General features: G+C 40.7%; 7 pseudogenes; all 7 read left to right on the top strand.

Moving 5' to 3' along the window:
* The first annotated feature begins 1,597 nt into the window (after positions 1 to 1,597).
* LOC149529801 (5S ribosomal RNA) lies at positions 1,598 to 1,716 on the top strand (annotated as a pseudogene).
* Positions 1,717 to 2,310: 594 nt separating this feature from the next.
* Positions 2,311 to 2,429, top strand: LOC149529800 (5S ribosomal RNA; annotated as a pseudogene).
* A 6,519-nt stretch (positions 2,430 to 8,948) lies between these two features.
* Positions 8,949 to 9,068, top strand: LOC149529799 (5S ribosomal RNA; annotated as a pseudogene).
* A 598-nt stretch (positions 9,069 to 9,666) lies between these two features.
* LOC149529798 (5S ribosomal RNA) lies at positions 9,667 to 9,786 on the top strand (annotated as a pseudogene).
* Positions 9,787 to 10,384: 598 nt separating this feature from the next.
* On the top strand, positions 10,385 to 10,503 carry LOC149529797 (5S ribosomal RNA; annotated as a pseudogene).
* A 1,278-nt stretch (positions 10,504 to 11,781) lies between these two features.
* On the top strand, positions 11,782 to 11,900 carry LOC149529796 (5S ribosomal RNA; annotated as a pseudogene).
* A 597-nt stretch (positions 11,901 to 12,497) lies between these two features.
* On the top strand, positions 12,498 to 12,616 carry LOC149529795 (5S ribosomal RNA; annotated as a pseudogene).
* The last annotated feature ends 1,296 nt before the right edge of the window (positions 12,617 to 13,912 follow it).

Raw genomic sequence — 13,912 nt, 5'->3', positions numbered from 1 at the left:
GGCAGTAAAGACCAGGTGGGCAGCCAGGAAAAAGATAGAAGCAAGGACCCCAGTGACAATCACGAGGACAGAATCACCCAGCTTGAGCAAAAGGTCCAAAGGTTGGATTCTATTCACCAGGTTGTGACTAAACAGATTGTGGATACCCTCCATACCTTGAATAAAAACATTGTCAATCTAGGGGACTATCTGACCAATGCCGATATTGTGGGGAACATGGAGCAGAGTACAGAGAATGAAACCAGCTGAGAGGATCCTCAGAAAGAGACTAGAATCCAAGAAAGCCAGGGGGACCAGAAGAATCTCCCCCCCGCGACCCAAGAGGAGGAAGCCATCCAGAAGGAAAGTGACGCTGCAAAAATTCTGTAGGCAATGGAGAAGAAGGGGCACTAGTATGCTCGCTAGGCTCTATTCCTGGCCTTTGCTTCCCTGGTTTTGAGCCTTTTTGTTTCCGGCCTTTTGAGGTTTTTTTTTTTTTTTCTGACTTTTATGCTTTTAAGTTGTTTATTGCTGTAAAAATTTGGGTTTCGGGATCCCTGTAAAACCTGTTTTCCAAATCAAATACAATGTGTTATTATGATAGACAAAAGCTTATATATTATAATTCATGGTATTCAAGAACTTCCAAGGGTCGTAACTTTTGACCCCCACCTTCGTTCTTCTTGAAATTTTCAATGTGGATTCATTAGGAGATGTTATCCAAGTAGAAAATCACACCTTTCTTCCTATTGGTGCCTTTTGAGTGCCGGATAAGGTACATTCTTAATGTCAGAGTGCTCTTTACTTGCTCATGCATTCTGGGTGCCCCATAAGGCACGTTTAGAGTGTTGGATAACATGCAACTTGATGCATTCCCTAAGGTGAGGATGCAAGAGTTTCATGTTGGGTGTGATCATAACAGCATTAGTGCACCGGATCCCATCAAAACTTCACAGTTAAGTGCACTTGGGTCAAAGTAGTACTAGAATAGGTGACCTCCTAGGAAGTCCCGATGTTGCACCCTTCTTTCACTTCTTAGATCATGTCCTCGTTATATTTGCACTACTCTTTTAGTTCTCAAAGCCCATTTTTTATTGTGCATCCCCGTTCCCCAATTCAAGTTCATTTTGGGTACCCAAGCCTACTTCCAACTCTAGGATAGGAACTTGCTGCATCTTTCTTCTTGTCCCAGATGAGTTGCATTCTAGATGACAGACACGATGTTAAAATGATGGTTCTCAACAAAGTAATCTCTGTATGGCTAAAATAGTCAATATAATAACAATGTGTTCTTATGATGGACATAAGCTTATATGTTATAACTCATGGTATTCAAGAACTTCTAAGGGTTGTAACTTTTCACCCCCACCTCCATTCTTCTTGAAATTTTCAATGTGGATTCATTAGGAGATGTTATCCCCATAGAAACTTGCACCTTTCTTCCTATTGGTACCTCCTGAGTGTCGGATAAGGCACGTTCTTAATGTCAGAGTGCTCTTTACTTACTCATGCATTTTAGGTGCAACATAAGGCATGTTCGGAGTACTAGATAAGGTGCACCCCACATAAGGTGCAACCTGATGCATGCCCTAAGGTGAGGATGCAAGAGATTCATGTTGGGTGTGATCATACTAGCGTTAGTGCACTGTATCCCATTAGAACTCTGTAGTTAAGCGCGCTTGGGTCAGAGTAGTACTGCGATGGGTGACCTCTCGAGAAGTCTCGATGTTGCACCCTTCTTTTACTTCTTAGACCCTGTCATCGTTATATTTGCACTACTCTTTTAGTTCTCAGAGCCCATTTTTGATGGCGCATCCCTGTTCCCCAATTCAAGTTCATTTTGGGTCCCCAAGCCTACTTCCAACTCCATGATAGGAACTTGCTGCATCTTTCTTCCTGTCGCAGATGAGTTGCATTCTAGATGATGAACACAATGTTAAAATGATGTTCCCCAACAAACTAATCTCTATATGGCTGAAACAGTCGATATAATAACAATGTGTTCTTATGATGGACAGAAGCTTATATGTCATAACTCATGATATTCAACAACTTCTGAGGGTCGTAACTTTTCACCCCCACCTCTGTTCTTCTTGAAATTTTCAATGTGGATTCATTAGGAGATGTTATCCCCATAGAAACTTGCACCTTTCTTCCTATTGGAACCTCCTTAGTGTCGAATAAGGTGCATTCTTAATGTCAGAGTTCCCTTTACTTGCTCGTGCATTTTGGGTGCCTCATAAGGCATGTTCAGAGTGTTGGATGAGGTGCATCCTAGATAAGGTGCAACTTGATGCATGCCCTAAGGTGAGGACACAAGAGTTTCATGTTGGGTGCAATCATACTAGCGCTAGTGTACCTGATCCCATCAGAACTCCGCAATTAAGCTCACTTGGGCTAGAGTAGTACTAGGATGGGTGACCTCTCAGGAAGTCCCAGTGTTGCACCCTTTTTTTACTTGTTAGATCATGTCATCGTTATATTTGCACTACTCTTTTAGTTCTCAGAGCCCATTTTCGATCACACGTCCCTGTTCCCCAATTCATGTTCATTTTGGGTCCCCAAGCCTACTTCCAACTCTGGGATAGGAACTTGCTGTGTCTTTCTTCCTGTCCCAGACAAGTTGCATTCTAGATGATGGACATGATGTTAAAATGATGTTCCTCAACAAAGTAATCTCTGTATGGCTGAAACAGTCAATATAATAACTATTGGCTCTTGATTTAACAGTTTTACAAACAACCAAGAAACCAAAAACATGCATGTAAGGCTAGCAAATTCCTATTATGAATGCACCTAACTATAGTCTTTGGACAACTATAAGGCTGCCCTTCTTCACTTCAGGCTCTCCAAGACCTAGGCGGGTGGACCTATAGATTCAATTGATACCGTACTAGTGTAAAATATATCCCCGAATCAATTTACTATCCCTGAATCTATTTACTACAGATGAAACCCCTTATTTCTCCTAATAACTCATGTAGTTACACAGATCTATAGTATCTAATTGCAAATCTATGAAATTCATAAGTTGAGTGAGGGTTAGACTATTCTAGCTCTTCAACATAATAGGGAAAGAACATTTGATTAATAATGTTGAATTCAAAAAATCCTCAGATGTGCTGAAGTAAGACTTTAATGATCCTATAGCTGACTAGTGCCTAATCCATTGGGAAAATCCATGAATCAAATGCATACATATGGATATCTGATACTTATGTATATATTTAGATATACGATCTATCTATTTACCTTGTAAATAAACATCCATGCTCAATCCAAACCTCATTCTTACATGATATCCTTCTCAATAAACCTACAACCTTTCTAATGCACGGAACATTTACATAACCCCTTGAGTTACAAGCAACAATAACACAACATATAGCCTTAAGGGACTACAACTACACTCTAGGCTCTTTGTTCAAAGATCATAAAACATTGAAGCTCACTAAGATAGGAGACACGATTCAAGATGAAACTCAACTTGTTGTTCTTTGTATTAATTTCTTTGAAACAATACAACCATATGCATGAAATGAAAACATAAAAACACCTAACAGATCTAAACTATCTGTATTATCCTTCCTAATGTTGTTCATGCAAGAGAGAACATGCTGAAGAAAATGGTTTCATAGTAAAACACTGGAACCCTGCTAGTATTACCCAGAGAAAACTACCAACCCCTACAATGAAAGAAAGATATAGGAAAGAAAGAATTCTACTCTGTTCTCAGAGTGACATGTGTCCACTTGGAAATCAATCTTTTCTAGTTGCCAAACCTCCTTCTCCTTTCTTCCATCTTGATTTGATTTGGTTTCATCATTATTCTGTAACTGATTTGAAAATATCTTTGATTCAATGATGAAAACCCTTCTGCTTGCCAAAATCTAATCTGCCTCATGAAAAGGCTAGTAAAATTTGACGTTTTTACTGAATATGGGTGACCAAATTCTACTTTAACTATATTTTTACTGCCCTTTAACCACATTCAGGTCATTACCATGTCAAAAATCAATTTTGAAGTTTGTCACTTGAATACAGTTGCAAATTGGGAACTTGAGAGAAAACCTTGAATAATTCTAGCAAACTACTCCCTGTGCAGAAACTAACCTCAAAAATGAAAAGTTCATTCTCTCCTGGTTTCGGCAATATATAATACTACTATGTTCACATACCAGGAACCTGCAGAAAGCCAGTTTGAAAAATACCCCTCTGTTACAACTATCAGGTTTGCAACATCTTTGATTTTAAATTTTGACAAATTTAAAATGCCCTAAGGTTCAAACTTTATAAAAATGACCTTTTGAATTAAAAAAATTTATGAACGTGCCCTTTCAAAATGATTAGAGAAAAATCATTTTTTAACAAATTCTTATATTTGCCCACATCCTTGAGATTTGAGGTCAACACAAGTTTGACTGAGCATTTTCTACCACGTGGTGCTTCATGATTCATCCACCTCTGCATTAGATACCACATCATCATCCAAATAGGCCCAGTGCCACATTTCACCTTCTTGCACTCTCACACTTTTTAACTGCTAAGTGTGTTTCATTTGCAAGTGTACATTATCTGTCAGATTGTGACACATGTCACAATCCTATGCCTCATCTCAAACTACTCTTGAATGCCATATCATCACACACATAACCTACTTGCCACGTATCGCATACCCACAAGCCCACAATATTTAACCTCTGAGCATCTTTGTTTTACAAAAATGTGCTTGTCACATGATCTTCCATGTGGCATCAAATCATGCCTTGGTTGCCACATCATCGTCTACATGTCTTTGTTTAAAATTTGTGACATCACCTTCCAACTGTCTGGTCGTGCAAGGGGTCCCACCTACATCATGTGGCTTCCAAAAGAGTCTTTCTTAAAGATAGTCTATAGTGGATGTGGAATTGTATTTAAGGTATTAAAATAACCTCTGCCCTCTCAATGTGGGACAAAATTTGTTATGCTTTCTCCCCTTGGGCGTGTTCTTTTCTTAAATTTGCGATGGATTTCCCCCTGGTCAGGTTCCTTCATTGTTTCAACAGCACTTTTCTTTGACTGTGTGTGTTCCCTTTTCTGCCAATGTGCAAACTTCCTTTCCAAACATGGGAAATTCTACCTTGAAATGTTTCTATTCATAATGCCATGGATCTGCACTCTTTTGGCCTGAACGCCCTCAGCTAGCTGCTCCATTTCATTGCCATGGTGGGATGTTGTGGTAGTCTCCTTGGTCTTTCACATGGGGATCATCTTTCATACTGCCACCTCAACTTTTAAAGCGTGAGGCTCCCCCCCTTTCCTTGCTGCAAATTTGAGCACTTACAGCCCCCTGCCAAGACATGGACTACAGATACCCATTGGACATGGATGACTCCATTATTAATGTGAGCTACTTGTTATGGTCTTTCTTTTGGTGTGGACATTTTACTCCCAACCATGGGTCATCTACCATCCTTGCCCCATGTAACATGTGCTCTCTCTAAAATCACATGGATCTCTTGCGTGGAACCTCTGCAACTATCCAAAGTCACTGACTGCTTCGGATTGCTCTGTACCCCCATCCATTCATGTCATTCTCTGTGAAGTGTTGCCTCTTTTAAATGCTAGTCGGCTCCTTAAAAATCATATCTTCATCGATGAAATATAATGAAAACTCATCCTTTTTGACAGAGATCTAACATATGATGGAGGCCTTAGCTTGTGCTCCTCAAAAAAAAATTATGCACATTCAACCAAATTTGAGCTAGGCCATATCCTCGTATGTCTTCTAGAAGAACCAGCTAGTAAATACCATCAAAGGCTGGAGAGCGGGTTTGAACTGACTGTGTTGCTGACACATTATGGAGCTCGTTGGCAATAAAATCAATCATGAAGCATCCACTAACATTATTCCCATTGAAAATATAAGAAGCATTGTGATTCTCAAAAAATAGAATTAATGTTTGTGTTGTTATCTAATCTTATATCTATTCGACATATGACTTGTGCATACTTTGTTAGCTGCAAGTCACATAACATTACAGTATTTAAGCTATTGTTAATCATGAATTGATAAGCAGGAGTGTAGCTTGGAAAGAGTCCAAACAGTCCACCATGAGCTACCACAATTGGTGTTTTACCAAACAAGACCACTGTATAGGGACGTGATCTTTCTAAATCTTTATGCTTGGGTTCCTAGCTGGCTCCCCTCCACAACCCCAATCATGGTGATTAGATTGACTTCAATCTTGGAATATCTCTTATTTTATTCTAATATTTACATGCCCATTGCTAACCATTCATCCTCTGCATCAGTAAAGAGCACTAGATTCATAGTGGCTACAGGAGATAACTTATAGGGAAAACAATGCAGCATTAGAGAATGGAAAGAAGCTTAGCACAACATTTATAATGTTCTTTCAAATAAGAACCATGAATCATCTCTTAATATTTTCCACTATTATAGAAGCCATCGTCTTTTCAAATTTGTGTAGAGTTGGCACCTATGCAATCTTAGACCAAAACACATATTACTTTATGTTTCCAATTTGCAATGTCTAGTCAACCTGCAAGATTTAGTCGGGCCTAGAATGGGTTTGGCTAAAAAAAATTCATTTCTGAACAACCAAACACCTCAAACTGATTTATCAATCATCTTGAACTGATTAGAATCAAGTTTGATCATTGAACCATCATTAAAACTCATTTTACCACTTATCTGCAAACTGCCAATTTAATGTCAAAGGGTCCTTTGACTAGCCTTAAAAATTGATCCAAACAACTGACCAAGCTCTAAAAATTGGGATATTAATTCTTTTTTTTGCACTCTTTCACCTTGTCAAATCTTGTCTCGTGATGAATTTGGGGTCAAAATATTCACTGTTGAAGTTGACCTCTCAAAACTTCCTGCAAGAAAACATGTCAGAAAACACTAAATTGGGTTCAGAATCAGCTTTGAAAACTGGGCAAATGGATGCTTGGGATGACAAAAAAGGGGATGTTGGTTCTCTGTCATGAGGAAATTATGGATCTACAATTTGGGCTCATGAAAAATAAATGGGCGCAAATGGCAAGCGGTCAAAGCAGGCTACTTGGATTTTGTGGATTGGAGATACTGACAGAAAACATTTTTTGTGAATGGAATTGACCTAGAAAAGTGTGTAAATAGATTCGTCAAGATGTAAAAATTGGCACACTTAAAGTATTTTTAGAGGACAACATAGTGGTTCAATCCATTTGATCTCACCTATCATAGATTAGGAGGTATGACATCATGAGCAGGGGTTCAAAAAAATCTACAAATGCTAACACCAGTAAAAAGATAGAAATTGTGCTTGGAAACACATTTGAAAATTGATCAAACAAATTCGTCATAAGCTGAAACTTGAAACATAACAAGTCTTTGATGTCTAAAATAGAACACAAAAGGAATTTTAGCATTTTGGTCAACTGGGTCAAAGTTATAACCCGTCAAACAGGGCTTCCCAGAATCATGTGCAATATGCATTAGCATGATAAATCTAAATGACCAAATTTGAGGAAATCAAAACCAAGATAAACAGACTCGAAACAAATTGAAATCTAAAACATAAGTTCTTGGATATGGACAGTAGACACTCCTAAAGTGGTGAGTCATGAAACATTTCAGGGTGCAAGATATTCACATGCAAACAAGGCCACCTCTCATTGTTTGACACAGGTGAAAATGCAAATTTGAAATTTGCTCAAAACGAGACTTCACAAAATGATTCGGAATCACAACCTAACTTCATGAAACATGTGGATATGTTGAATGAAAGGTGTTGCAAACATTAAACACCTCATGATGCTCAAAGGTACAACCAAGTACGAACTCATTTAAAAGCATTTATAGGGATTAATTTTCTCCACTGCTAAAAATTTGGGCTGCAATTTTGAGCGCCAACAACAACAATGTGTTCTTATGATGGACAAAAGCTTATATGTTATAACTCATGGTATTAAAAAACTTTCGAGGGTCATAACTTTTCACCCCCACCTCTGTTCTTCTTGAAATTCTCAACAACATGGATTCATTAGGAGATGTTATCCTCGTGGCAACTCGTGCCTTTCCTCCTATTGGTGTCTTCTGAGTGCCAGATAAGGCGCATTCTTAATGTCAGAGTGCTTTTTACCTGTTCATGCATTCTGGGTGCCCCATAAGGTATGTTCAGAGCGCTGGATAAGGTGCATCCCAAATAAGGTCCAACCTGGTGCATGCCCTAAGGTGAGGACACAAGAGTCTCATTTTGGGTATGATCACACTAGTGTTAGTGCACCAAATCCCATAGGAACTCCACAGTTAAGCGTGCCTGGGTCGAAGTTAGTACTGGGATGGGTCACCTCCCGGGAAGTCCCAATATTGCAGCCTTCTTTTACTTCTTAGACTATGTCGTCGTTACATTTGCACTACTCTTTTAGTTCTCGGAGCCCATTTTTGATCGTGCATCCCCGTTCCCCAACTCAAGTTCATTTTGGGTCCCCAAGCCTACTTCCGACCCTGGGATAGGAACTTGTTGTGTCTTTCTTCCTGTCCTAGATGAGTTGCATTCTAGATGATAGACTCGATGTTAAGACGATGTTCCTCAACAAAGTGATCTCCGTATGGCTGAAATAGTCGATATAATAACAGTGCATTCTTATGATGGATAGAATCTTATTAGTTACAACTCATCGTATTCAACAACTTTTGAGGGTCATGACTTTTCACCCCCCACCTCCGTTCTTCTTGAAATTTTCAACAACATGGATTCATTAGGAGATGTTATCCCCATGTAAACTCATGCCTTTCTTCCTATTGTTGCCTTCTAAGTGCCGGATAAGGCACATTCTTAATGTCGGAGTGCTCTTTACCTACTCGTGCATTCCAGGTGCCCCATAAGGCACGTTCAGAGCACTAGATAAGGTGCATCCCAAATAAGATGCAACTGGGTGCATGCCCTAAAGTGAGGATGCAAGAGTCTCATGTTGGGTGTGATCATACCAATATTAGTGCACCAGATCCCATCAGAACTCCGCAGTTAAGCGTACCTGGGCCGAAGTTAGTACTGGGATGGGTGACCTCCTGAGAAGTCCCGGTGTTGCAGCCTTCTTTTACTTCTTAGACCATTTCGTCGTTACATTTGTACTACTCTTTTAGTTCTCGGAGCCCATGTTCAATTGCGAGTCCCCGTTCCCTAATTAAAGTTCATTTTGGGTCCCCAAGCCTACTTCTGACCCCGACATAGGAACTTGTTGCGTCTTTCTTCCTATCCTAGATGAGTTGCATTCTAGATGATGGACGCGATGTTAAGATGATGTTCCTCAACAAAGTGATCTCCGTATGGCTAAAATAGTCGATATAATAATAGTGCATTCTTATGATGGATAGAAGCTTATACGTTACAACTCAAGGTATTCAAGAACTTCCAAGGGTCATAAATTTTTACCCCCCACCTCTGTTGTTCTTGAAATTCTCAACAAAGTGGATTCATTAGGAGATGTTATCCCTGTGGAAACTCGTACCTTTCTTCCTATTTGTGCCTTTTAAGTATCGAATAATGCACATTCTTAATGTCAAAGTGCTCTTTACCTACTCGTGCATTCTAGGTGCGCCATAAGGTATATTCAGAGCATTGGATAAGGTGCATCCCAAATAAGGTGCAACTCAGTGCATGCCCTAAGGTGAGGATGCAAGAGTGTCATGTTCGATGCAATCACACCAGCGTTAGTGCACCGGATCCCATCAGAACTTTGCAGTTGAGCGCGCCTAGGCCAGAGTTAGTACTAGGATGGGTGACCTCCCGGGAAATCCTGGTGTTGCAGCCTTCTTTTACTTCTTAGACCATGTCATCATTACATTTGCACTACTCTTTTAGTTCTTAGAGCCCATTTTCGATCGTGCGTCCCTGTTCCCCAATTAAAGTTCATTTTGGGACCCCAAGCCTACTTCTGACCTCGGGATAGGAACTTGTTGCATCTTTCTCCTTGTCCCAGACGAGTTGCATTCTAGATGACGAACACGATGTTAAGACAATTTTCCTCAACAAAGTGATCTTCATATGGCTGAAACAGTCGATATAGTAATAGTGTGTTCTTATCATGGACAGAAGCTTATACGTTACAACTCATGGTGTTCGACAACTTCCAAGGGTCATAACTTTTCACCCTCCACCTTCGTTCTTCTTGAAATTCTTAGCAATGTGGATTCATTAGGAGATGTTATCCCCATGGAAACTCGTGCCTTTCTTGCTATTAGTGCCTTTTGAGTGCCAGATAAGGTGCATTCTTAATGTCGGAGTGCTCTTTACCTGCTAGTGCATTTTGGGTGCCCCATAAGGCACATTCGAAGCATTGGATAAGGTGCATCCCAGATCAGGTGCAACCCAGTGCATGCCCTAAGGCAAGGACGTAAGAGTCTCATGTTGGGTGTGATCATACCAACGTTAAAGCACCAGATCCCATTAGAAATCCGCAGTTAAGCATGCTTGGGTTGGACTAATACTAGGATGGGTGACCTCCAGGGAAGTACCGATGTTGCATGCTTCTTTTACTTCTTAGACCGTGTCGTCGTTACATTTGCACTACTCTTTTAGCTCTCAGAGCCCATTTTTGATCACGCGTCCCTGTTCCCCAATTCAAGTTCATTTTGAGTCCCCAAGCCTACTTCCCACACTGGGATAGGAACTTGTTGCGTCTTTCTTCCTATCCCAGATGAGTTGCATTCTAGATGACGGACGCAATGTTAAGACGATGTTCCTCAACAAAGTGATCTCCGTATGGCTGAAATAGTTGATATAATAACAATGTGTTCTTATGATGGACAAAAGCTTATATGTTACAACTCATGGTATTCAACAACTTTTGACGGTTGTGACTTTTCACTTGCCACCTCCGTTCTTCTTGAAATTCTCAACAACGTGGATTCATTAGGATATGTTATCCCCATGGAAACTCGTTCCTTTCTTCCTATTGGTGCCTTCTTAGTGCCGGATAAGGCACATTCTTTATCTCGAAGTGCTCTTTACCTGCTTGTGCATTTTGGGTGCCCCATAAGGCACATTTGGAGTGCTGGATAAGGTGCATCCCAAATAAGGTGCAACCCAGTGCATGCCCTAAGGAGAGGATGCAAGAGTCTTATGTTGGGTGTGATCATACCATCAGAACTCGGCAATTAAGCGTGCTTGGGCCGGAGTAATACTAGGATGGGTGTCCTCCTGAGAAGTCTCGGTGTTGCATGCTTCTTTTACTTCTTAGACCATGTCATCATTACATTTCAACTACTATTTTAGTTCTCGGAGCCCATTTTTTATCGTGCATCCCTGTTCCCCAATTCAAGTTCATTTTGAGTCCCCAAGCCTACTTCTGACCTCGGGATAGGAACTTGCTGCGTCTTTCTTCCTATCCCAAACGAGTTGCATTCTAGATGACGAACACGATGTTAAGACGATGCTCCTCCACAAAGTGATCTCCATATGGCTGAAAGAGTTGATATAATAATAGTGCGTTCTTATGATGGACAAAAGCTTATACGATACAACTCATGGTATTCAAAAACTTCTAAGGGTCATGACTTTTCACCCCACACCTCCGTTCTTCTTGGAATTCTCAACAATGTAGATTCATTAGGAGATGCTATCCCTGTGGAAACTCGCGCCTTTCTTCCTATTGGTGCCTTTTCAGTGCCAGATAAGGCACATTCTTCATGTCAGAGTGCTCTTTACTTGCTCGTGCATTCTGGGTACCCCAAAAGCCACGTTTGGAGTGCTGGATAAGGTGCAACTCGATGCATTCCCTAAGGTGAGGATGCAAGAGTTTCATGTTGGGTCCAGTCATACCAGCGTTAGTGCAATGGATCCCATTAGAACTCCACAGTTAAGCGCACTTGGGCTAGAGTAGTACTGGGATGGGTGACCTCTCAGGAAGTCTCGGTGCTACACCCTTCTTTTACTTCTTAGAACGTGTCATTGTTATATTTGCACTACTCTTTTACTTGTCGGAGCCCATTTTCAATTGCGCAACCCGTTCCCCACCTCAACTTCATTTTGGGTCCCCAAGCCTACTTCCGACCTTGAGATTAGAACTTGTTGTGTCTTTCTTCCTATCCCAGACGAGTTGTATTCTAGATGACAGACATGATGTTAAGATGATGTTCCTCAACAAAGTGATCTCCGTATACCTAAAATAGTTGATATAATAACAGTGTGTTCTTATGATGGATAGAATCTTATATGTTACAACTCATCATATTCAAAAACTTTTGAGGGTCGTGACTTTAAACCCCCCAACTCCGTTCTTCTTAAAATTTTCAACAACATGGATTCATTAGCAGATGTTATCCTCATGGAAACTCGCACCCTTCTTCCTATTGCTGCCTTCTGAGTGTTGAATAAGGTGCATTCTTAATGTTGGAGTGCTCTTTACCTACTCGTGCATTCTGGGTGCCCCATAAGGCACATTGAGAGCACTGGATAAGGTGCATCACAGATAAGGGACAACCCAATGCATGCCCTAAGGTGAGGACACAAGAGTTTCATGTTGGGTGCAGTCATACCAACATTAGTGCACCAGATCCCATCAGAACTTTGCAGTTAAGCGCTCTTGAGGTAGAGTAGTACTAGGATGGGTGACCTCCAGCGAAGTCCTGATGTTGCACCCTTCTTTTATTTCTTACACCGTGTCATCGTTACATTTCAACTACTCTTTTACTTCTCGGAGCCCATTTTCGATCGCGCATCCCCGTTCCCCACTTCAACTTCATTTTGAGTACCCAAGCCTACTTCCGACCCCGGCATAGGAACTTGCTACATCTTTCTTCCTGTCCCAGAAGAGTTGCATTCTAGATGATGGACACAATTTTAAGATGATATTCCTCAACAAAGTGATCTTTGCATGGCTGAAACAGTTGATACAATAATAGTGCGTTCTAATGTTGGATGAAACCTTATACGTTACAACTTATTATATTCAACAAATTTTGAGGGTCATAACTTTTCACCCCCCAACTCTGTTCTTCTTGAAATTCTCAACAACGTGGATTAATTAAGAGATGTTATCCACATGGAAAATCACACCTTTCTTCCTATTGGTGCCTTCTAAGTGCTAGATAAGGTACATTCTTAATGTAGGAGTGCTCTTTACTTGCTCGTGCATTCTGGGTGCCCATAAGGCACATTCAGAGTGTTGGATAAGGTCCATCCTAGATAAGGTGCAACCCAATGCATGCCCTAAGGTGAGGATGCAAGAGTTTCATGTTAGGTGCGGTCATACCAATGTTATTGCATTGAATCCCATCAGAATTTTGCAGTTAAGTGGGCTTGGGCCGGAGTAGTACTAGAATGGGTAACCTCCCAGGAAGTCCCAGTGTTGCACTCTACTTTTACTTCTTAGGTTGTGTCATCATTATATTTGCTCTACTCTTTTAGTTCTCGAAGCCCATTTTTGATCGCGCGTCCCCATTCTACACTTCAACTTCATTTTAGGTCCCCAACCCTACTTCTGACCCTAGGATAGGAACTTGTTGCATCTTTCTTCCTATCCCAGACAAGTTGCATTCTAGATGACGGACACGATGTTAAGATGATGTTCCTCAACAAAGTGATCTTCGTATGTCTGAAACAGTTGATATAATAACAGTGCGTTCTTATGATGGATGGAAGCTTATACGTTACAACTCATGGTATCCAACAACTTCTGAGGGTCATAACTTTTCACCCCCCACCTCCGTTCTTCTTGAAATTCTCAAAAACATGGATTCATTAGGATATGTTATCCCTGTGGAAACCCGTGCCTTTCTTCCTATTGGTGCCTTCTGAGTGTTGGATCAGGCGCATTCTTAATGTCGGAGTGCTCTTTACTTGCTTGTGCATTCTGGGTGCCCCATAAGGGATGTTTGGAATGTTGGATAAGGTGCATCCTAGATAAGGTGCAACCCAATGCATGCCCTAAGGTGAGG

Source organism: Cupressus sempervirens, chromosome 11 (assembly GCF_028749045.1).
Source record: "Cupressus sempervirens isolate cs-2001-9-10 chromosome 11, ASM2874904v1, whole genome shotgun sequence".
Classification (NCBI taxonomy): Eukaryota; Viridiplantae; Streptophyta; class Pinopsida; order Cupressales; family Cupressaceae; genus Cupressus; species Cupressus sempervirens.
The sequence above is the reverse complement of the archived record's forward strand: the minus strand, read 5'-3'. Positions and strand labels throughout refer to the sequence as shown.